The following is a 26,467-nucleotide window of genomic DNA, read 5'->3' on the forward strand; positions in this document are numbered from 1 at the left end:
TCTACTCAATCTTCACATCATCAACAACTTATTCTATATAGAGCTCTCATTACTTATACCTATTTTCTTGCTAGAATGCAATTCAAAAAACCTGAGTGGTTAGGGTTTTCTCTTTTTGACATAATCTTCATGAGATCCAATCCCACCTATCCTTGAAGACTGCACCTGCACATGGTTTTCATTATCCAATGCATATTTTTCTCTGAGTGGCAATCATGAATCAGATCTTTTGTCATCAAGTCAAATGACACATAAAGTGTTCCAAAAGTTTCCTTTATGAGAATGTGTTGAATCAGATTTCCTTTGCCTTGATTCGAGTGCCAATGACTCCCTGATATTCCTATGTCATTCCTTCTTCCTCAAGCCACAATCAGTCAGATGCAATCTCATGATTTGTGGCTCCTTCATTAATGGTGATTATCTATTTCATCGATCCTATCGATGAGGCTTCACCAACCACAACTCACTTGCCACCTCTGCTTTGCATGGCATCATACCAATCAAGACATGGAACACCAGCACGTAGTCGGTCCGGTAAACACATACCGGTATATCCCTTTTCCATTAGAGTGTTCTTCTTCTGTTAAATGGTAGAGCATCATGTACCTATTTCACATCTTCACCTCCGGTGGTGTGAGACAACTTTTAACATTCTGCCTCTTCATCATAAACAAGCAACCATCCTTCAGATGGGTTTGTACTTTTATCTTTTATGCTCAATCTCCATCATGCCATTTGACATCAATGACAACTTAGTGCTAAAATGCCAACAATCTCCCCCTTTGGCATTGATGTCAAATTTTCACTGTCCACTCCATACTGGTACATTTCTCCCCCTTTGACACAATGATAAAGGGTACTTGCGCACTCCCCCTTTGACCCATACCAAGCTCCCCCTTTGACCACTATCAACTCCCCCTGAGCCAAATAAGGCCTTCCTAGGTAGATGACATGACTCCCAACTTGTGTTGTAGGTACTCAAAAGAGCTTACCGGTAATGGTTTGTTGAAAATGTCTGCTACTTGTTCACCAATAGGAACATAGTCCATCCTTACCTCCTGGCCTTCAACCTTCTCTCAAAGAAAGTGATATTTAATAGCAATATGTTTTGTTCTGGAATGCATGACTGGATTCTTTTTTATGTTGATTGCACTCGAATTGTCACACCAGATGAGAATAGGTTTAGTGATGTCCACCTGTATATCTTTGAGAGTTTTCTTCATCCAAAGAACTTGTGAGCAGCATGTAGCAGCAACAATGTACTCATCTTCAGTAGTAGATAAGGAGATTGAGTCTTGCTTCTTGCTATGCCAAGAGACCAACTGGTCTCCTAGAAAGAATGTACCACTGCTTGTTCTCTTTCTATCATCAATTCATCTTGCCCAATCAACATCAATGTATGCTTCCAAGATAAAATCTCCCTATTTAGGATACCACAAACCATAGTTGAGAGTTCCTTGTAAGTACCTAAAAATTCTGCTAACAACATTCATGGGTGACTGCTTTGGTGTAGCTTGAAATATGGCTACCATGCATACTGCCTGAACTATATCCAGTCTTGAAGCAGTTAGATACAGTAGACTGTCTATCATGGATCTGTATAGAGTCTGATCCACTACCAGTGATTCATCATTCTTACTCAATTTGTTGTCGGTCACCATGGGGGTACTTACCAGTTTGTAATCTTCCAGTTGGAATTTCTTTAGCATCTCCTTTGCATACTTGGCTTGTGAGATAAAGATTCCTTTATCTTTCTATAATATTTTCAAGCCAAGGAAATAAGTCAGTTCACCAAGCATTGACATCTCAAATTCTGACTGCATCTAATCAGCAAACTCTTTGCAGAGAGTATCCTTGTTGCCTCCAAAGATGATGTCATCTACATACACAACCACAATAATCATGTGATTCCCATCTTTCCTTATGTACATATTTTTGTCAGCACTCCCCTTTTTGAATCCCTTCTCCTTGAGATACTGGTCTAATCTTGAGTACCATGCTTTGGGAGCTTGCTTTAAACCATACAGAGCCTTCTTTAACTAATACACAAATGTCTCATTATCATGCACCATAAATCCTTCCAGTTTCTCCATGTATACTTCTTCTTCTAAATTTACATTTAGAAAAGCAAATTTTACATCCATTTGATATACTTTATACCCCTTGTAGGCAAAGTAAGCTAGAAACATTCTTATTACTTCTAATCTAGCCATCGATGCAAATGTTTCTTTAAAGTCAATCCCCTCTACTTGAGATTATCCTTTGCATACTAGTCTAGCTTTATGCCTCACAATCTTACCTTCTTCATTCATCTTGTTCTGGTAGACCCACTTTGTGCCAATGATGTTCTTGTCTTCCGGTCTAGGGACTAATTCCCAAGTCTTGTTCTTCTCAATCTAGTGTAGTTCTTCTTCCATGGCATCCATCCATTCTTGTCTCTTGCTAGCCTCATTAAAATTTTTGGGTTCAACTTCAGTCATAAGGCATAGGTTGACTTGTTCATCATTCCGGGCAAGTCTTCTTCTAGTCTGCACACCATCACTCTTATTTCCCAAAATTTGTTCTTTTGGGTGATTCAGTTGTACATACCCATTGGGAACCTTCTGGGATGCTACCTCTGGTTCAGTATCTATCTAAGCTTTATAATATTCATCACCAGAGTCATCATACCGATCAACCTGTGGTTGACATCCTCTGTGCATATCTTCATCCACTTTTACATGCACACTCTCAACGACCCTTCTTAGGCTTTTATTGTAGCATTTGTAGGCTTTGTTGTTCGATGAGTATCCAAGAAAGATTACTTCATCACTTCCAGAGTCAAAACTTCCTAAATGATCCACATCTTTCTTGATGAAGCACTTGCTTCCAAATACTTTGAAGTATTTGACTGACGGCTTCCGGTCATACCATAACTCATAAGGTGTCATTTTTCTATTTGTTCATAATTGAACCTGGTTCAAAGTATATGCAGCAGTGTGAATATCTTTTTTCCAATATGTATCTGACAAATCGGCCTCATTTAACATGGTTCTGGCCATCTCCTTGACTGTCCTGTTCTTCCTTTCTACCACACCATTTTGTTGTGGTGTTCTAGGAGTAGAGTATTGCCTTCTAATTCCATGTTTTTCACAAAAATCTTCAAATTCATTTGATGTGAACTCTCCACCCCTGTCTGATCTTAGACATTTTAATCTGTACCCACTTTCCTTTTCCACCATTTTCTGAAAGATCTTGAATATTTCAAATGCTTGTGATTTATCTTGAAAAAGGTGACCCATGTCATCCTTGAGTAGTCATCAATGAAGAGCATAAAGAATCTTTCACTGGAAAGTTCTTTTGCTCGAGTTGGACCAGATAGATCTGTATGTACAATTTCAAGTGGTTTTGAGGGGTTGTGCTCCTTTGTCCTGAAACTCACTTTTGTTTGCTTACCTTTTACACATTCATCACAAAATATGTTTACCGGTTTAATGATGGGTGGAATATTCCTCACGCACCCCTTTTTGCTTACTACAACTAAGTTATCAGAGTTGATATGACCTAATCTTCTGTGCCACAACCAACTTTCATCCACTTGACCTAACATACATTGGGACTCATAGCATTCCTTCAAATTATAAACATTTCCATCAGTTCTCTTTCCTTTTGCCACAACTTTACCGATACTATCTTTCTTTATCTGACAACCAGTTGACTCAAAGGTGAATTTGTAACCTTTGTCACACATCTAACTCACACTCATCAGATTATGCTTGAGGCCTTCCGCATAATATACATCATGTGCCTTAAGTTTTCAATCAATTCTTAGAGTTCATTTTCCCTTTATTTTGATGGAGGAGTTGTCTCCAAACCTTACTGATCCACCATTCTAGTCTTCAAGTTTGATGAATTTCTTTTTGTCACCAGTCATATGGTTTGAACAACCACTATCTACCACCCATAGATTTTTCCTTTCAGCATGCAAGGGTGTATGTACTAAGAGACTTGATTCTTCCTGTTCCTTTTCTTTCTCAACCCATACTGGTTTGATTTCCTTCTTCTTGTCTACCGCTATATTAAGCTCAGGTTCAGTTGTCGGCTCATGATTTGGATTTGCCTTCATTTGCTAGATCTTCTTGTTTTTGCATAACTTTGCTATGTGTCCAAATTCTTGATAGTTATAGCATTTTACATTTTTATTAAAGGGAACTTCCTTAACATTATTGTAAGGTACAGGTTTATTCTTCCTATAATCAAAACTCTTATGACCATATCCATTGCACTGATAGAAGACAACATTCATATCCCAGAGTGTATCAGATGGATTTCTACTTTCATAATTCATAGAAGGCTTATTGTTTAATCTATAGTCAGCTATTTTGTGTCCAAATTTATTGTATCAGTAACAGTAACCATGGAAATTTGAAACATACCAGTTAAGTTGTCTTGGTCCTAAATGGAACTGCCTCATGGAGGGTTTTCCCTTCATGTTGTTGAATTTGGTGAATCCTTCATGATCAATTCTGACATTTCTCCTTAGATCTGCATTTTGTGCAAGAAGTGTGGCCTCTAGTTCATTTCTACATACCAGTTTTAGTGACGATTTCCAACAGCATCTGCATATGTCTTTTTGCCGGTATCCTTGCCTACAGTGAATGTCTTCTTTTCTTCACCTTCAATTGAAGAGGTGAACATTATTTTTTTGTTGGATTTAGTTTTGTGGGTTGAACTTTGACCTTCTTCAAAACCTAAGCCACCAGTGTCTTTGGATTGCTTTTGTTTTCTCAACATTTTATCTAAGGCCTCAGTGTTGCCTTCATACTTGATCCTTATTTTTATTTCTTCCTTGCTTTCTTCAAGCTCCTTTATGAGCCTTATTATTTTAGCTTCCAACTCTTGATTCTCCTTTTCTTTCTTTGTCATATCAAAGGTTGTAGCTTCACTAATCCTCTTAGTTTCTTCCAGTTGCAGCTTCAAGTCAGATATGACTTGACTAGACTCTTCTAGAGATTGTTTCATCAAATCTTGTTCATTTACTGCAACAAGATTGACTCTGTTGAGTTCTCTTCTTATTTTACTCAATTCTTTAAGAGCACTTATAAGTTCACTCTCCAAATCCACTTCAGCCTCAACATCCTCTTCTTCCTCATCTTCATTAGCCGGTCTGTCAAGTGCCATGAAGAGGTTGACTTTTCTGTTGTTCTCATGGTCATCATCTTCTGATGCATTTTCATCATCTATTTTGTCCTCCTCAAAGGTATATGATCTGTTCTAGTTTTGATCGCCTCTTCTTCCCTACTGATAGTCATTCCTTTCACTATCTTTACTGACAAATCTTCTGAACTCTCTTGACTCATCTCCACCGGTTTCTTTGTGAGGACAGTTTGCAATGAAGTGTCCTACCTTTGCACAGTTGAAGCACTTAAGAGGTAGCTTTCCTTTGTACTAGTTGGATCCTCTTTTGAGCTTCCTAACAAATTTTGCTACTTCTTCATCATAATCTTCACTGGATTCTTTGTGAGTGACAACTTCTTTGCCCTTTTTGGTGATGTTGGATGTTGCTTCTTTCCTTGAGGAAGTATCACCAGTTGTTCTCATCTCATAGGTTGTTAGAGAGCCAAATAGCTCATCCATTGTAAGTCTTCAGATCCTTGGCTTCTTCAATGGCTAACACCTTAGTATCATATTTGGGAGTGAGAGATCTAAGTATATTTTTGACAAGAATCTCATCTACAATCTCTTCTCCAAGTCCTCTAATGGTATTCATAGTTTCATCAAATCTATGAAGATAGTTTGCAATCTTTTCATCATCTTTCATTTTGTTTCTTTCAAGTTGACCCCTTAGTGTTTGCAGCTTGTTTTCTTTGACTTTTGCATCTCCCTCAAATAATAAATGCAATTTGTCTCATGTGTCCTTTCCTAAAATACAGTGCATGACTTTGAAAAATTCATTATCAGACAGTCCACTCAAGATAGCATGTTTTTCCTTTGCATTATTCTCATACTCCTTTTTTCCATCCGGATTAGTGGGAGGAGTATTAGGAACAATATACCCATTCTTGACCAACATCCACACATCAAAACCAAGGGATGAAATATAGGTCTCCATTCTTCTACTCCAGAAGGCATAGTTGGATCCATCAAACATGGGGGATTTTGAGGAAGCGGACTCACTTCTTGACATTATGCTCAAAGTCCAGAATCTACCCAAGGTTTAAAGATAACTGGGAACCTTGCTCTGATACCAATTTATGAACATAGAGTACCACTGAGAGATGGGTGAATTAGTGGTTCTTAAGTTTTTCCTTTTGTGATCTAACTTGACAATATCAGTTATTTACTTAATCACTTAAATAGTCAAACTGGTAATACAAGAAAGAAAGCCAAAGAGACCATAAACACACAAGTAACTCACAACACCAAGTTTACGAGGAAAACCCAATATGGGAAAAACCTCGGTGAGAAAAGCTGCTAAAGACTACTGCTCCAATCCAGCCTCACAAGTAAAACACAGATTTACAAATATTTTGGGCACCAACCCAAGGAGCACCAACCCCTGGACCAAGCTTGAACTTGGCTATGTATATTGAAATACTATTTGAATACAATTAAGGCTTCTTGTTGCAAATGAATTTTGTAACTCTTGAATCAAATAACTCTCTATTATCTTTCTCTCCTTTTCACACATAGTCTCTCAACACACTATGCCACACCAGGATGCTTCTTTCTCTACCAACCCTTACCGGTTAGGCTCAACTGTTAGACTATGATACTGTTGGTAGAATCCTCTCACCGGTTTGCTTGCAACCTCACACTACAACTTGCTCAGAACACCTTCTCAAGTTTTCTCCTTTCTCTCTCTCACTTCTCTTCTCTGCTCAATCTTCACAGCATCAACAACTTCTTCTATCCAGATCTCTCATTACTTATACATATTTTCCCGCTAGAATGCAATTCAAAAAACCTGAGTGGTTAGGGTTTTCTCTTTTCAACACAATCTTCATGAGATCCAATTCCATCTATATTTGATCAATCACATGTCCTTGAAGACTTCTCCTGCACATGGTTTTCATTATCCAATGCATGTTTTTCTCTGAGTGGCAATCATGAATCAGATCTTCTGTCATGAAGTCAGACGACACATAAAATGTTCTAGAAGTTTCCTTTATGAGAACATCATGAATCATATTTCCTTTGCCTTGATTTAGGTGCCAATGGCTCGCTGATCTTCCTCTGTCATTCCTTTTTCCTTGAGCTATAATCAGTCAAATGCAATCTCATGATTTGGGGCTCCTTCATTAATGGCGATTATCTGTTTCAACAAACTTGTCGATGAGGGTTCACCAACCACAACACACTTGCCACCTCTACTCCACATGGCATCATACCAATCAAGACATGGCCCACCAACACACAGTCGATCTAACAAACACATACCGGTATATCCCTTTGCCAGTAGAGTGTTCTTCTTCTATTAAACGGTAGAGCATCCTGTATCGGTTTCACATCTTCATCTCCGGTGGTGTGAGACAACTTTTAACATTCTACCTCTTCATCATAAACAAGCAACCATCCTTCAGACCGGTTTGTACTTTTATCCTTTATGCTCAATCTCCATCATGCCAGTTGACATCAATGACAACTTAGTGCGAAAATGCCAACAAAGATTGCTAACTTGATGGTTACCATGTGAGATATGAAAACCTAAAGATGGAAGAAGATGAAAGGATTACTGCATTCATGGAAAGGGTAAATGAGATTGTTATGGAAATTCAATGTTGTGGAGAAACTCTGAGCGAAGATAAAATTGTTTCTCAAGTTTTGAGAGCCCTACCACCAGCTTACAAAATTAAGGCTACTACTATTAATGAGTTAAGAACAATGGCTAATACATCTGTCAATAGAGATACTTTGGCTGGGAAACTATCTGCTTTTGAGCTTGAAGAATTTGGACCTTTTGGAGCTGTGAAGTCTGAACCTTATTTTCATGCATCTACATCTACAACCAGTAAGCAAGAATGAAAAGCTTTGTATGCAAAGGAATTGAAAGATATGAAGAGAGAAGATGATGAGTTTGAGCAACTTGAAGCACTATTTGATAAAGGAGTACCTAAAGGACCGGTAGGAATTAAGTATGAAGGAAAAACACCTTTTAAATGTTTTGCATGTAATAAGATTGGTCATTTTGTATCTAGATGACCTGAAAGAAATTCAAGATTTGAAGAAAGAGTTAGAAGATCATTTAAGCCTAACCCTGGATATCAGAACAAATATAAATATAAGAAAAAAAGACACAAATCATGCTACATAGAGGATGAGGAAGGCATTACTGATTCTAATGATGAACCGACATAAGACTCTGCTAGTGGATCTGGCAATGGGAAGGAATGGGTGTTCTTGGATATCAAGGAAGATGATCTGACACTGGAAGAGAATGTACTTGAAGATTAGGCACTTGCTTCTAAAATTTAAGACAAGGATGAATGGGTAATTGACAACGGTCGTTCACATCATATCACTAGAGATAAAGGGAAGTTTTTGTCTTTGCAAGAATTTGATGGTGGGCTAGTTCAATTTGGAGATGACAATGCATGTATGATCAAAGGAAAATGAACTATATCACTAGATGGTAAGAAAAATAATGACAATGATTATTATGTTGAAGGTTTGAGGCATAATCTTTTGAGTGTAGGACAATTGGTAGATAATGGATTTCAATTACAGTTCAAGGATGAAAAATGCAAAATCATTAACAGATCTGGCTTGGAGATTGTAACCGGTACATAGACAAAAGGTAATATATTTCATTTGAACTCCAGTGAGAAGACATGTTTGATTACATAGATTGATGAGAGTTGGCTATGGCATAAAAGGCTATGTCATGTGAATTTTGATTGCATTGTGAAGATCATTTCAACTAAGGTCGTTAGGGATATACCTAAGATCATGAAGCCCTATAATCGTGTATGTAAAGAGTGTTAAATATGTAAATAGGTCAAAACCAGTTTTAGGAGTACACAAGATAAATCAAATGGTGTTCTTGATCTTATTCATACTGATTTGTGTGGTCTTTCTAGAGTTAAAATTTTTTCAGGTGATAGATATTTCATGCTAATCATTGATGATTATTCTAGAATGATGTGGGTTACTTTTTTGAAAGAAAAATTTGAAGCATTTGAAAAGTTTAAAATCTTTAAGGCTAAAGTGGAAACTGAGACAGGATTGAAGATTAAATGTCTAAGATCAGATCATGGTGGAGAATTCACATCCAGTGAGTTTAATAACTTTTGTGACAAGCATGGTAAAGAAGAAAATTTTCTTCTCCCTAGACACCTCAACAAAATGGAGTTGTGGAAAGGAAGAACAAAACTATCTTAGATGCTGCTAGAACAATGATGATGGAAGCTAGTCTACCTCATATCTACTAGAGAGAAGTAGTGAGTACAATGGTTTATACATTCAACATACTACATATCAATGGAGAAACCAGTAAGACACCTTATGAATTATGGTTTGGCAATACCCCTACAGTTAAGTATTTCAGAATTTTTTGTAGTAAATTTTATATCAGGAGAGATGATATTATTGGAAAATTTGATCCTAGATGTGATGAAGGCATATTTATTGGTTATTCTAATGAAAGAAAAGCACATAGATGTTATAACAAGAGATTGCAAAGAATTGTGGAGAGTGCTAATATCAAAGTAGATGAACTGAACAGAAGTCAAATCAGAGTTTATGAGAAGGAACCAATAGTGAAATGATTATATCTGAACCGATATCACCTTTACCATAACAAAGAGTTGAATCAGTTACTTCAGCAGTATTAGAGAATTCTACAGTAAATGAAGAAAAGGGAAGAGAAGCAGAAAGTCAGAAGACTCCTAGGTATATGAGATTGAATCATTCAAAACATCAAATCATTGGGGATAAGAGCAATGGAGTGATGAGAAGAAGAAAACTGGAAACTAATGAGGTATGTTTAATTTCACAAGTTGAACCAGTATCAGTAATTGAGGCATGTAAAGATGAATATTGGTTGAAACATTTGGAAGAAGAATTAGATCAGATAGAGAAAAATAACACATGGACCTTGGTTCCCCAGCCTAAAAAATAAAAATGTTATTGGAACTAAATGGGTTTTTAGGAATAAATTGAATGAGGATGGTCAAGTTATAAGGAATAAGGCTAGATTGGTTTGTAAAATATATTCTCAGAAGGAAGGAATTGATTATGGAAAGACTTTTGCACCTCTAGCTAGGATTGAAGCTGTAAGATTATTTCTTGCCTATGTTGCTTATAAAAACTACAAGGTTTATCAGATGGATGTTAAATGTGCATTTTTGAATGGGGATCTTGATGAGGAAGTTTATATTGAGAAACTTGAAGGTTTTTCATTATCAAATGATATAGATATGGTTTGCAAGTTAAGGAAAGCTTTATATGGATTGAAACAAGCACCTAGAGCTTTGTATGCAAGGTTGGATAAATATCTTTCAAAGCTTGGTTTTACTAAGGGCAGTGATGACAACAATTTATATTATAAGATCATTGATGATGATATACTAATTATTGAAGTATTTGTTGAAAACATTATTTTTGGACGTGAAGATAAGTTATGCATAGAATTTTCTAAGATTATGGAGAAAGAATTTGAGATGTCTATGATTGGTGTGATGAAATTTTTCTTAGGTTTGTAGATTACTCAGACTGACAAAGGTATTTTCATCTATCAAACTAAATATGTTAGGGAATTGTTGAAGAAATTTGGTATGGGAGATTCTAAACCAGTAAGTACTCCTATGGCTACAAGTGAGAAATTGAGAAGAAAAGATGTTTCTGCATCGGTAAATCCTTCAAGATACAAATATATGATTGGAGGTCTACTTTATTTGACTCAGACTAGGCTTGACATTATGAATGTTGTTTGTATTGTTTCAAGATTTCATAGTGATCCTAGAGAAAATCATGAGATGGCGGTAAAAAGGATTTTTAGGTACTTGCAAAGTACATCAAAATATGGCTTGTGGTACCCTAAGGATGATAACTTTACTTTATGTGCATATACAAATGTTGATTGGACTGGAGATTTTGATGATTGGAAAAGTGCTTATGATGGAGCTTTCTTTCTTGGAAAGAATTTGGTTTTATGGATCAGCAAGAAACAGTCATGTACTTCTTTATTTACTATTGAAGTTGAGTATGTTGTGGTTTCTACTAACTGTACACAAGTTTTATGGATGAAGAAAATGTTGAAGGATATAAAGGTGGATTGTGATGCACCAGTAGTTATTCACTGTGATAAATTTGTTGCCATTGATATATCAAAGAATCTAGTATTTCATTCTAAAACAAAACACATATCTATCAAGTATAACCTTTTGAAGGAGAAGGTGAAAGCAAATGAAGTTAGACTAGTTAATGTGAACACTAAAGAGAAGATTGTAGATGTTCTCACTAAACCTTTGCCCTAGGAATCATTTGAGTACATGAGAGATAGATTGGGAGTTTCTTCCAATCCAATAGAGACTTGATTGATGTGGTTTGGCATCAATCCAACATGCATTATTAGAGATACTATTCATTTTGGCACTGATGTGGGATGCTACTGCTTAGGGGGAGTAGTCAGTTTTGTAATTCAATGGTTTATGTTTTTGATTTGATATTTTTGTTATATTTCTGGTATTGATGTCAAAAGGGGAGTGATAATGATGTGAATAAGAAAAAGAAAGTGAAAAATAAAAATAAGGGGAGAGATATTGATATTCAGAGTTGTATGCAGGATTTGTTGGTTGTCTTCCATTAAGGGAGACTTGTTTGGCATTTCTTGGTAATTAGATGTTTTTCACATCTAGTTTTTCCATCAATGTCAAAGGGGGAGATTGTTTTCCATTTTGTGGAATTGATTATGTGTTGCATTGATGGTTTATCATTGATGCCAACACTAGTTGTTTGGATTATTTATCGGCACCCTTTTGATCCTGGTAGGTTGAGTAGTTTCTGGTTAACTTGGATCTGGTAGGCTTCGATATAGTTTGGTGATGGAATTGGCTTGTTCGTGATACTCATGCTCATATTTGGTTAGTTGGTTTTGGTTTGGAGATTGGATGCTATCCTGCTTGCTTAGAAGCTTGGTTTCTGGTTCTAGTGAGGGTTTCACCGGTAGAGCTTTTTGTGGAGATCTTTGATGAACTGCATAACTGGTGTTGGTGCAGCTTTTGATGGAGTTTCAGGATGCTATTGGTGATCATGTTTGAGACTTGGCAAATGGAGATCATTATTGTGGCCTGTGGACCTATACTTGGTCCCAGTTGATCTAGGTTATGGATCGACTTTAATATAACATGTGGATAGGACCTATTGATGTATTTATGGATGTCTTATGTGTTTATATTATTTGTTTGGCCCAAGGCCAACATGGTTTGTAATAATGTAATTGGTTTACCATCTAGTGGCTAACCAAATTGTTTATGGTCAAGGGTTTGTATAAATAGATGTAAGATCTCATTGTAGGTCATCATGGTTATTGTTAGAGGTCATGGTCAAGGAATGTAATGTGTGAATAATGTAATATCATTCAAGAAAAGGAGTTGGTCAATCACTGGAGATCAAATTGGGTTTATGTAACATGATTTAGTCCTCTCGAATTTATCTTAAACCAGAATTGTACTCAGACATAAGAGATACTATCTTTTGTAGTTCAACACTTCTCTGGATTGTAGTCTGGATTTCTATGTAGTTAATAAGGCTCCTTTTGTGATGAGAAGTGTGCTCTAGGCTATTGGCCTTCTTGGAAGTGTAGGCCCCTCAATTGTAATTTACATACTTACTGTAGAAGTACTATCTGACTGTGGGTAGGCTTCCCACCGTGATTTTTCCCTTTACCGGGTTTTCCACATACAAATCTTGGTGTTATGTGGATGGTAAATTTATTCTGTGATTATTGTTTATGCTTAATTGGATTAACTGCTATTTCAGTATTAATGTTTTGGGTTCTGGTATTAAAGTTTAAATTTTTAATGGTTCTAATAATTTGTGACAATTGATTCACCCCCTCTCTCAATTGTCTATCGGTTATTTGAAGTGTCTAAAAAAATAGTCATCAATGATTAACCTAAACTATCTATCACCTTGAAAGCTTCATGTATTAGTAGGACCACATAGGTTAGTATGAATCAAATCAAGAACACCATTAGATTTATCAAGTATGTTCTTAAAATAAGTTTTGATTTTCTTACCCATTTGACATTCTTTACATACTGGATTATGAGGCTTCACAATGTTAGGTAAATCTCTAACTGCCTTAGTTGAACTGATATTTACAATGCAATCAAAATTTACATGACACAACCTCTTATGTCATAGCCAACTTTCATCAATATGTGCAATCAAACATGTCTTTTCAGTGAAGTTTAAATGAAAGATGTTACCTTCCATCTATGTACCGGTTGCAATCTCCAATCCTGATTTGCTAATGATTTTACACTTTCCATCCTTGAATTCTAATTGAAATCCTTTATCTACCAACTATCTTACACTCAAATGATTACGCTTCAAACCTTCAACATAATAGACATTACCAGTGTTATTCTTAACATCCAATGAAATGGTTCCTCTTCCTTTGATCATTCATGCCTTGTTATTACCAAATCTTACTTGACCACCATCAAATTCTTGCAGGGTTAGAAACTTCCCTTTATCACTTGTCATATGATAAGAACATCCATTGTCTATTACCTATTCATCAGTGTCTTCAAATTTTTCTGCAAGGGCCTTTTCCTTTTTCTTGATAACTGGTTCTAGATCATCTTCCTTCATAGCATAAAATACCCAGTCTTTTCTATTGTCAGATCCACTAGCTGAATCTCCTATCGGTTCTTCTTCTAAGTTATCCGTTACTCCTTCCTCATCAATATAGTAGCATGATTTGTTTTTGTATTTCATGTACTTATGCTAAATTTGATACTTAGGGTTAAGCTTAAAAGATCTTCTTTCTCTTTCTTTCAATTTTGAATTCCTTTCACGACATCTAGATACAAAATGACCTATCTTATTACATGCAAAATATTTGAAATGATATTTTCCTTCATAGTTACTTCCTAACGGACCTCTAGGTATCCTTCTAGCAAATAGGGCTTCAAGTTTCTCAATCGCTTCATCTTCTTTCCTAATCTCTTCCAATTCCTTTGCATACAAAAATTTCCAATCTTTCTTGTCAGTTGATGATGCAGTATCAATCTTTGTAGCTCCAGAAGGACCAAATTCTTCAATCCCAAAAGTAGATATCTTCCCAACAAGAGTATCTCTATTGACAAAAGAATTAGGCATGGTTCTTATCTCATTAATTGCAATTACCTTCATCTTATATGCTGGTGGAAAAACCCTTAACACTTTTGAAACAATCCCTTCCTCGCTCAGAGATCCACCACAACACTTAAATCCCAATACAATTTCATTAACCCTTTCCATGAATCCAAAAATTCTTTCATCTTCCTCCATCTTCAAGCTTCCATATCTTACCCAATAACATTCAAGTTTTGGAATTTAAACAATAGGATCACCTTCATTCAGAGTCTCCAACTTGTCCCATATAGCTTTTGTTGATGATTTGTCTGATAGTCCCATGATTTTCTAATCTTATAAGGTGCTCAAGAGGGTTTCTCTAGCTATGCAGTCATTCTTAATGTTCTTATCCAAGTCTGCCGGTGCAGGAATGCCAGATGTCAAATTATGAGGAGTGTAACCATTCTGAGTTATTACCCAAATTTCCTATCAAATTCATCTTAAATGAGTCTCCATCCAAATCTTCCATACTCCATAGTTTTTCCCATCAAGCCTAGGATTGTCCTTCCGAAAAACATGAGTTGAACTATTAATTGCCATATGACCTTCCTCAAGTGGTTAAGCTTTTGCAAAAGAGGACCATACTCTAATACCAATTGTTAGGATAATCGGTGAACAACTGAGAGGGGGATGAATCAATTGCTCACAAATTATGTGAATTAAAGCACTTAAAACCTTATATCAGTATAACTGATTAAGCATTAAAGAATAAATGAAAACTAGAGAATCAATACCATGCAACCATAACACATAACACCATGATTTGTATGTGGAAAACCTCAATAAGGAAAAACCACAGTGGGAAACCCTGCCGAAAGTCAGATGATAATTTTGCAACAAGTATATGATTACAATAGGGGCCTACACATGCAAGAAGGCACACTACCTAGAGTGCACTGCTCATCACAATGGAGTCTCACTAACTATAGAGATGCCAATCACCTCAAGATGTTTGGACTACAATCCAGAGAGAGGAATTGTCAGTGATAGCATCAAACATGCTAGATTATAGTTCTGTTAAGCTCAATACTGGAGGTCTAAAACCTCTTACATAAACCCAACTCAATCACCTATGAGCGACCAAATCCTCTGCGCAAATGATTAATACATTATTCGCTCCTTTCCTATTCCCATATAATCTATAATGAGATCTTACATATATTTATACCAACTCAAGACCTAGCCAATTAGGTCAGCCATACAAATGATAATACAATAGATCGATTACATAATCCTGAAATAAAATCATAACACATGTCAGCCTAAGGCCAAAAAAACACCATCCAATCAATAAAACATCCTGAAAGTGCATCAGAGAACCCACCAACATGTTTGATGCAAACCGGTCCATAACCTAGATAGCACTAGACCCAAATTAGATCCACACACGTCAAAGAAATGACACCAATCAGTCGAGGCACAAAAACAATTACCATCAATATCCTGAATCCCTTCTAGAAGCTACACAAACACCAATTATGCATTACATCAAAGATATTCAATAGAGCTCTCTCGGTGAAACCCTTACCAGACCAATAAAGCAAGCTTACTCAAACATAAGATAGAATATGATCATCAAGTCAATACCAACTGACTGAAACATACTTCAGAAGCATATGAACCATCCATGCAAACTTGTTCCATCATCCAGATCATACTAGTGACAATCAACTAATTATCTTCCCAATCCAATCCTTCTACCGGAAGCCGGTAAACAACCATAACAACATGCGTTGACATCAATGACAAAAAATCAATGCAACACATAATCAATTCCATCATATGGCCAACATTGACTTGGGTCCTTTTTCACATTAGGGTAGACGATCTCTAGGAATAAATGATTAGAGTCTTCATCTACAACAAGGCATACAGTGGATTTGAGCTTTTTTATTTTTTGGGTAGGAGGAGACTATAAAATCCAAGAGATATATTCTCTGGCTTGTTCCCTAATGGATTCTCTCATCCCTTTATTTGAAAGACAAACCTCAAGCAATGAGGGAGAGGCTAAGGTTTTAGATGCACTCTGGATAGCTTCAAGGGTAAGAAGAAGTGTCCTCTTGATTTGGGGAGTTCTATCTATGATTTGCAAATTAAAGGGGAAAGGGGTCTTTGGCCTACCTCTATTAGGACCCATTGTGTCTTGGGCACCTCGAGAAAGAACATCACGTATTGCAACATTTTCTTGGGCTTCACCTTAACCCCTATGCTCTTTTTATTTTGATGCCTTCTCTTTTTCTTTCCCTGTCTCTGCCCCAATATTGGGTATTGTAAATTCTCTAAAAGTCAATTATGGAAATGATGAGACCATAAATTGTCTCATATTTAACCTATTAAAATCATCCATTTCTTCTTAGTGTATTGTTATTAAAGTAGATTTGAGTAATAATTAGATTTTCTTTAGCTTGTTTAAGGTAATATATAAAGTAGATATTTGGTTTTGTTTTTTTTTAAATGTGATCCAAATTGCTTCTAATATGTCTCCATGAGTGTTCAAGATATTAAAATGTAATTGAATGAGTTATTGAATAACTCATGAAAAGAAGAAGCTTCAAAAACACTTGTAGCAGAGAGATCCAGATATCAACTCCAAACAACTTCAAACATTGTAGAAGGCTTTGAGGACATTAAGAGAAGATGGAGAATAATCTTGAAGACTCCCAACACACTCCAACATTCATGAAAAATCATGGAGTGTCAATCATTCCTAAATCAATGGACAACGTATTAGTTTCATACAAGTTGTAGTTGCATACTACACTATGTTATCTTTCTCCAGTAAAGATAACTCAAGTTACTAAAGAACTCCAATGTAATTGCATGATTATATCATATTCTTTATGATGATCAACAATTATTTGGTCAATTGAACTGAAGAATAATTCCTTCATTCATGTTGAGAACTTGAAGACTTCCTAAAAATCAAGCACCCAAAAATTGTGAAAAACATGGTCTCGGTAAAATAACGATATCTCCCTCATTTATCAACTCTGTAGGAGAAAAAGCGAGACTAGGCTAACATGCCCTAATCCTACCTTTTGACACACATTGTGGAATACGAAAGAGCCTAGAGGTATCACACAATTGGCTACTTCTTTTTGTGGAGGAGAGAGCCACGGGCTACCTATTAGGGTTTCTATTCCTTTGTTGTAATTGAAAGATAAAATGATGCAAGTTCAATTCCTAACCCCAAAATGCAAGTATGAACTAATAACAAGATTGCAGAATTGAAGTTAACAATGGAAAGTTGTAAACACAAGGGTGAGAAAAGAATGCAGATGCATACCTAGAGTTAAAATCTAAGTGAAAATGTTCAGGACGGGGGCGCAGGCGCCACTGTCTTGATTCTGCTCCTGAAATTGCTCCTGAAACTACTGTTTGGTAACTTGAAAAGCTGTCTGAAACTTGTTGTCTGACAGAAGGACTAGGGTGCCCAGCACCCCTGTCCTAGGGACCAGGGCACCTAGTGCCCTTGTCCTGGCAGGACCAGGGTGCCCCACGCCCCTGTCCTAGTCTTTTGCTCTGAAATTTGGTGTGAAGTTCTACCTCGGTCCGCTTCCGTCGGATCTGCAACTTGCGGCCTCATCTGAATCCCGAAACCTGCACTTATATCTGAAAAGGTATGGTGGGCAGCTATATAGGGTTTTGCCTTAGTCAAACCCCCACTTTGGTGATTTCCACCTCCATGAATAGCCAAGTTGTATTGTAAAAGTAGTGTGTGTGCAGACCTTGTGTGTGTGCAAGATCCTAAAATGCAAGTAAGCAAACTAGAGCAACCTAGAAAGTAAACCCTAGTTGCTTGTAAATGATAATGTAAATGTTCCAAATCAAGATGCAAAGTGATCTAAAGCATGAATACAAATGATATAAGGAGGCTTATGCAAAGACATGAAAACAACATGAAATCATACCCAACCCCAAGGGAGGGATACAAGCCAATCTTCGATCGGTGATCCCTTATTGCTCTTCAATGCCTTCAAAGCCCTAAATGGATGAATAAAATTGATGAATGCTTGATGGATGGATGTTGAATGTTATTGAAGTCTTCAAAGATCTGCTCTTTTGCTGCATAGAAGGTCCCTGAAACCAAAATTCGGATCCTTTCAAATGAAGAAAGAGAGCTCTTATATATGAAACCCTAGGTCTTAATTTCAAGTTTTGGCCGACCTAGAGATTGAATCTCCCACCAATTTCTTGGGGTTAAGCTTTATTTTATGATTGGATCATGCTCCTAAAATTTTGAGAAAAATGTCCGGGATCGTGTGCACTCCGGGCACCCTGGTCCCGACAACTTTTCACCAAATTTTCAGAACCGTCGGATATGATGATTTTAGAGAGAATCCCAAAGTTACAAGTGATTTCGAGATGTTTTGACCCCCGAAATCAAGCCCCTAAGTTCAAAATAGGACCTAATTAGGGTTTTTGATTAAATGATGTATCGGAGGAATAAAATGAAAGGGGCACACTTTAATGAAAGGGCCCAACTTTATGATGTGGACGATGATGAAATAGAACCTTAGACCTAATTAATTTGATTAATTAAGTGCTAAAGGGAAAATGCGATGCAAAATGCAAAATGTGCCAAGGCAGGTGCTAAACTAGGTGTGAAATTGTACTGCTTTAGCAAATGTGTACAATTTACGACGTTACATTTAGCCCCCACTTTAGCGATCATATGAGTACTATGTGCATATGCAAGCTAAAGTACAGGAAAGTAAACATTATTTGAAAAAGGATATATCCATAAGTCTGTCGAATGAAGCCCCCAGCGGTATCTGCAGTACATAGTTAGGAACCGCACCCTACAAAACACACGTTAGATCATAAAATCACCTAATGCTTACTAAGGAAAGTGATGAAATTTTGTGAAATGCTATATGCCCCCCCTGTTTCGGCTTGCTTATTAGGGAGGTGAAACAGGATAGCATGTTTACTTACGACAAATTGTGTGAGAGATTATTGATGAGAGATGTTCACTGAAGAGGCTTCATCAGAGCATGTTTTGGAACATCAAGGGAGTAAGGGAACAAAAATACAATTCCTACATAACAAACAGTTCGAAAATCGCATCTCCCAAACTCAAGTTATGATGAAATGAGTGATAGAGGAAAATTAGGGTTTTGAAACCAAAATGAAAATATATACCTTGAAAGTGACTATTGCATTTGTCACTTTGTTGATTTCTGAGTATTGTTTATTGTAGCGGAGCCCACATAGCCATCATCATGCCTTCATGACAACCGGAGAATCCCATGAGGATGGAGATCATGCGACAGGTCGTGATCGGCAACGAGCCACTGGATGAGGTGAGTTGACTGAACTTTGACTTTCTGCATTTTTGTTGACTTTGAGTTTCTGTGATCGAATGCGGGCCCTAGAATCTAACCCTAGGTCCCACCTAGGGCACCATGGTCCTATCAAGGCACCATGGTCCCTGTGGGGTGCCATGGTCCCTGAAGGGCGCCATGGTCCTCTCAGGGTGCCATGGTCCTCTGAGGGCGCCATGGTCCCTAAAGGGCACCATGGTCCCTGACAGAGCGCCATGGTCCCAATCAGGACTTGGCAAGGGGTGTCAGGGTTAGCTTTCGATGTTCGACAGTTTTCATTTTTTGCATAGATGATTTTGATGATTGAGTACTGATTACACTAATGTTTTTGCATCGCAGGGTCTCCCATACATGAGAGAGCACACTGCGGGGCAGATTCTTCGCAGTCTGCGAGATCAGATTCCTCGGCTGACTCAGGCAGAGAGGGATATGCTATCGATAGTAGGTTTGTGGTATATTATCCTTACGTCAGCCATTTGATTCCATCCTGTGATGTTGATGGCACTTATGGAGCGATGGGATCCTAACGCATGTACATTCCATCTCCCAGTAGGAGAGATGACGGTTACACTTGAGGATGTGTACCGCATACTTCGCCTACCTATCAGAGGAGCTACCATGACATACACAACTGATTGGTCAGTGGAGGACCATCAGAGGGAGCAAATATACTGCATAGGGAGAGTCATGTCAAGTGAGATGAGAGGTTGCATCATGTTCAGTTGGCTCTTACATCCTACAGGAGAGGTGCCCCTCATGAGACGTCTTATGATTGCCATCATTGAACTAGCCGTCTGCCCTAATGGGCGAGGTACGCACATGCATGGGGGTCTCACATGGTGCATCAGGGCTATGGAGAGACATAGGAGAGTATATGCCTCGGGTCAGAGTATGCTTGCACATCTCTATCACGACCTCGAGGAGTATGTTTTTGGACAGGGTTGTAGCTTGATGACATGCACACTTCTGCAGGTGTGGATATTTGAGCACTTCACATGCACCAGGCCTGTCGGCTATCCGATGAGTGCGGCTAGCAAATGACCTAGGGTGTTTGCTTATCCACTTACCGGCGAGTGGAGATTTGGTGATCTACTATATTGGAGAGTGACATTTGATAGATTGACAGCTGAGGTGACAGTATGGAGACCATATCTGCGGATGCACAGATGGGATGGAATGGAGAGGCAGCTAGCATGCCTACAGAGGAACCTCCTACTAAGAGGACGATACTCACTTATCATAGTCCCATTCTACTTTGACTGAGTATGGAGGCAGTTTGGACTAGAGCAGTGTGTTCCAGCCAATGTACCTATCTATACTCGACACTCACGAGTCCTTCCCAGACCTAGAGCAGTAGCGAGACCTATGAGAGATGATATCGAGATTATAGAGATAGAAGGGTCTGATCAGGATGTGGTCACTGATTACACCACCGATCCCGGAGCATAGTGTAGGTATCTCTCATGGTTTGTGAGGACATACCCAGGGCCTATCTTTCTACCAGATTACCCGACAGGCCATCCAGGTCCATGGAGACATGGAGAATAAGATGAGGATCAGGGATCCAGATTGAAGGAGCCAAAGGAGGGAGAGGGTCATGACGAGGTAGGAGATCCTGATCCACACATAGGAGATCAACCTAGTGCCAAGGAGGAGGAGGAAGGAGAGGAGGATGACATAGATAGAGATGATGATGAGGAGAACGAGGATGCAGATGAGGATGATGAGGAGGAGGAGGATAGAGATGATGAGGAGGAGTCAGATGCAACTCCCCACCATTCAGGAGATGATACCATAGCCTTGGATCCTCCTCTTATTCCCCAAAAGGGGGAACACGAGGCGATACGGAGACCTGTACCCATCGTGCACAGATCATTTGAGCATGGGGAGCCTAGTAGTTCCCAGTCACAGATGCTACCATATCACGATCCCTACTGGCGCGAGGGAGATCCAGGTATAGTAGGTTTATATTGATTGATTAATGTTTTGATGATATAGAATGATACTAATACAAAATGTGTTCTACTGCTACAGCTAATGTGCAAGAGTGGCGCTCCTTGATCCAGCAAGCAGTGATAGATATTTCCATGATGGCACAGATCCCTAGTTCCTCATAGGTTTCTTATAGGCCTCAAGGGAACGCGGGTCAGAATGATGACTTGTTTTCCCCATTTCGAGTACAGGTGGAAATATGGAGGGAGAGAGAGAGAGTTCTATCAGAGAACCTTTAGTGGGTACAGCGTGACCTAGTAGCAGCTCAGGCCGAGGCTTCCTCGTATCACGCAATCCTTATGGATAGGGATCATAGGAGTTCCTCTCAGAGTCATTCACAGTTTATATTATGCTATACACCTATGGGTCCACCTTCACGACCAGATCAGGAGGGAGCCTCTAGTCATCACTCTCCAGCCACTAGCCCTAGGGATGGGAGATGATCTCATGATGTAGGATATGTCACATTTTGGATGTATAGTGACCTAATTTTGTATATGAACACACGATCCACATATATATATATATACATGCTTCTCTTTGTCTCAAATGTGTTATCTTTAATGCCTAAAACAATGTATATTTTGATTAAAGTTAATACATTTGGTAGATGTACATGTATGTTTTGAATTTAATTTCCATGTGATTGATTTTTCAATGCTCCATGATTAAATTGATACATGTGTGACTTAATTAAAATAAAATATTTAATCAAGTACTACATTGATGATAGAGAAGAAATATGTGTTAAGCCTAAGAATCATATAAGTAATGTGATTTAATTTAAACACAACATGATACAATTCTACTTAACACATAAAGACATTGTATAATATGCCAGCATAATGAAAATGTAAATCTTTTGCAATTTACATAGATGAATTCAAGACAAACCATAGAGTAAAGAAACACACTTGTCAGGAACAAAGCAATATAGATTAAACAAAACATCATTTAATTCTATTTGCTCTAACAAAGATATGCTAACATATTATCCAATTTTGAAGAAGTGAAAAGAAGATAAATGAAATGAAAGATAAGGAATGAGGAATTAAGCATAGTATCTACGCAAGTGCATAGCATTTATAGGTTCTTTAAGAGACGTACCATCTACATCCGCTATTTTGTAAGCACCTGATCTATAATCTTCAATAACAATATACGGTCCAAGCCAATTAGGACTAAATTTTCCCTTTCCTTCAGGTAAGGCATTCACATTGCGCTGATTCTCATAGAGAACTAAGTCACCTACTGAGAAGGAACGTTGAATAACCTTATCATTATAGCTTCGTTGTACAGTTTTGTGATACGCTTGAATATGCTCAAGAGCATTTATACATTGTTCATCAAACATCTCAAGCTGTTGAAGCCTTTGTTCTCTATAAGAGTCATCATCTACTATACCTTTGAGAGAAACTCTAAGTGATGGAATCTCTAACTCTAAAGGCATAATAGCATCAGTACCATAAACAAGATTATAAGGGGTGGTTCCTGTAGCAATTCATACACTCGTTCGGTAGGCCCAAAGAGCATAAATTAGCTGAGTACTCCAATCCTTACCATGCTTATTCATGGTTTTGCGAAGAATTTGTTCAATTATCTTATTGGATGATTCGGCTTGACCATTTGATTGAGGATAGTATGGTGTAGAAAATCAATGTTTGATATGATATTTCTTGAGGAATTTCTTCACGTCCTTGTTCTTAAATGATGTCCCATTATCTGAGATTATAGTGGAAGGTATCCTGAATCAAGAAATAATGTTTTCTAGAAGAAATCGACAAATCACTTCAGCAGTAGTAGAGCAAAGGGGAACAGCTTCTACCCACTTTGTAAAGTAATCTGTTGAGGTTATAATGAATGTATGTCCTTGAGATGAAGGAGGAGAGATTTTACCAATGAGATCCAACCCCCATGCAGAGAAAGGCCAAGAAGCTACATGAGAATGAAGTTCTTGGGTAGGAGCATGAATCAGATTATTGTGCTGTTGACATTGATGATATTTCTTAACAAATGAAAAAGAATCCTTCTGCATAGTTTTCCAATAATATCCCAAACGAAGCAACCTTTGAACCAAGGATTTGCCTCCAAAATGCCCCCCACAGGCACCTGAATGTGCCTCTTCAAGAGCAATAGGGATTTCCGATTTGTTAAGACAGCGAAGGAGAAGACCATTATAACCCCTTCAGTAAAGAACATTAGAAAGAATGATATATCTAGCAGACAGCTTACGAATTCTAGCCCTAGTGTTCCTATTGGCAGAATCAGGAAAGGTACCATCGGTCAAGTATCTTACGATATGCGAATACCATTCATCTGAGTCTATAAAGTCACAACATGTCACCAAGCTAGAATCATCTACAATAGTTGGAGAAATAAGGTTGTGAATAACAAATTTAAGATCAACCACAGGGTCCTCTAAAGATACAAGAGAAGCCACACATGTCATTGCGTCCGCATGTCGATTATCTTTTCGAGGAACAGGTTCCATGGTATAAGAATCAAATTTTTGTAACAAAGAGATAGAAAGGTCTTTATATTGTGATAATTTGTCTTGTTTTGCTTGATACAGTCCTATTACTTGTCTTGAGAATCTCCATAAATATGTATGTGCTTTACATTCAAAGCCAAGGCCACCTTTATTCCTGCTATAAGAGCCTCATACTCAGCAATGTTATTGGTACATAGGAAATTGAGATGATAAGATAAGGGAATGGATTTCTTTGTAGGAGAAATCAGAACAACACCTGCCCCCGATCCCGTACGACACTTAGAGCCATCAAAGTACAACTCCCAAGTTTCATCTTTCTCTGTACAAAGAATGAAGTCATCGGGAAAAGACTCAGGGTTAGGGAAGGAGAAAGGTGAAGGGGCCTCAACTAAGTGATCGGTCAATGCTTGCCCTTTAATTTCTCTTTGTGAAACAAATTTAAGGTCAAATTCAGTTAACATCATAACCCACTTAGCTAGGCGCCCTGATAAATCAGTTTTAGAGAAAAGATGCTTCAAAGGATCAAACTTTACCATGATGTGGACTTCTGAATTTAAAAGATAATGTCTCAATTTCTGAGTCGCAAACACCAAGGCCAAGCATTGTCTTTCTATCACAGAATATCGAGTCTCATAATCGAGTAAGGTATGACTTATGTAATAAACCGGACACTCCTTACCATCTTTATCATGTTGTGCCAATAATGCTACGAGAGCATGAGAGGAAGCAGCTGTATAAAGAAGAAAGGGCTTAGAAGGTTCGGTGGGTTGAAGGATAGGAGGATTAGCCAAATATACTTTTAAATCTTCAAATGCTTGTTGACAATCTTCGTTCCATTGAAAAGTGATATTCTTTTTGAGAAGTTGAGTAAAAGGAAAAGTACGATCTGCAAGTTGAGATACGAACCTACGAATAGCTTGAATCATTCCTTGTAAGCTTTTGAGTTGAGACACATTTCTAGGAGGTGGCATGTTGACAATAGCATCTATTTTCTTAGTGTCCACCTCAATCCCACAATGCAAAACTATGAATCCTAATAGTTTTCCACTATCCACACCAAAAACACATTTTCAGGGATTCAAGCACATGTGATATTTATGAATTCTTTCAAAGATTTGATGAAGGATCTTAATATGATCTATACGGAAAATGGATTTGGCTAAAATATCATCAACATAATCTTCTAAAATCTTATGCATATAATCATGAAAGATAAGGGTCATCGCTCGTTGAAAAGTTGCGCTAGCATTTTTAAGTCCAAAAGGCATCATCACCCAACAAAACGTACCCCAAGGAGTGGTGAAAGCAGTTTTGAATTGATCTTGAGGATTAATGAAAATTTGATTGTATCCTGAAAAACCATCCATGAAGGATAACAAAGCATGTCATGCTGTAGAATCAACTATCATGTCAATGTTTGGGAGAGGGAAATCATCTTTTAAAGAAGCCTTATTTAAATCTTGAAAGTCGATACACATTCTTATTTTATTATCTGATTTAGCCACAGTGACAATATTTGAAATCCACAGGGAATAATCAATAGGATGGATAAATCCAGCCTCCAATAATTTTTCAATCTCAGCCTTAACAAGAAAAGCTACCTTAGGATTCATTTTTTGAATCTTTTATTTCATAGGCTTAGCATCGGGAACTAAGACAATATTATGAGTAACAATCTTAGGATCTATACCAGGCATGTCAGAGTATGTCCAAGCAAAGATCTCAGGGAATTCACACAATAAATCTGCATATTGTTTTTGTTCTTCTTCATCCAAACATTTTCCAATTTTAATAACTTTTTCTTCATTTCAAGGATCCATCTTAACATCAATGGTGTCACTTATAAGAAGATTACTTTGTTGAGGAGTATCCTTTAACTGAGGGAATTCTTCCACAATGTCATCATTATCAGTCTCTTTTCCAAAATAAGCTTCAGTGTTCAAACAATAAGGAAATCCCCTATTGTGATGATAACGAGGAAGAGTATCATATGCTCCTAAAAACTTTGCTAAAGCATCATCGGTAGGAAAGACATCCAAAGCATAGGCACATGAAGGATCCCCATCAATATACTCAGGGTGTCTCATTGGTAGAGATGTAGAAATAACATTAACACTAATACATGGTCTTTTAGAAGCTTTAGTGCGCTTGCAGGGATTATAACCAAGTCCAAAGGTCTCATCATAAAGATTATTCCCTAGAGGAACCTTTATCCCTTGTTCATGAGCACCACAACCATTTCCATTATACCCATACTTAGCTAAAATATGAAAACCATGACCATAACGATTAGCCATTTCAGAAAGAGAAGGTGGTTTTTCATAAGACAAAG

Source organism: Cryptomeria japonica, chromosome 2 (genome assembly GCF_030272615.1).
Source record: "Cryptomeria japonica chromosome 2, Sugi_1.0, whole genome shotgun sequence".
NCBI lineage: Eukaryota > Viridiplantae > Streptophyta > Pinopsida > Cupressales > Cupressaceae > Cryptomeria > Cryptomeria japonica.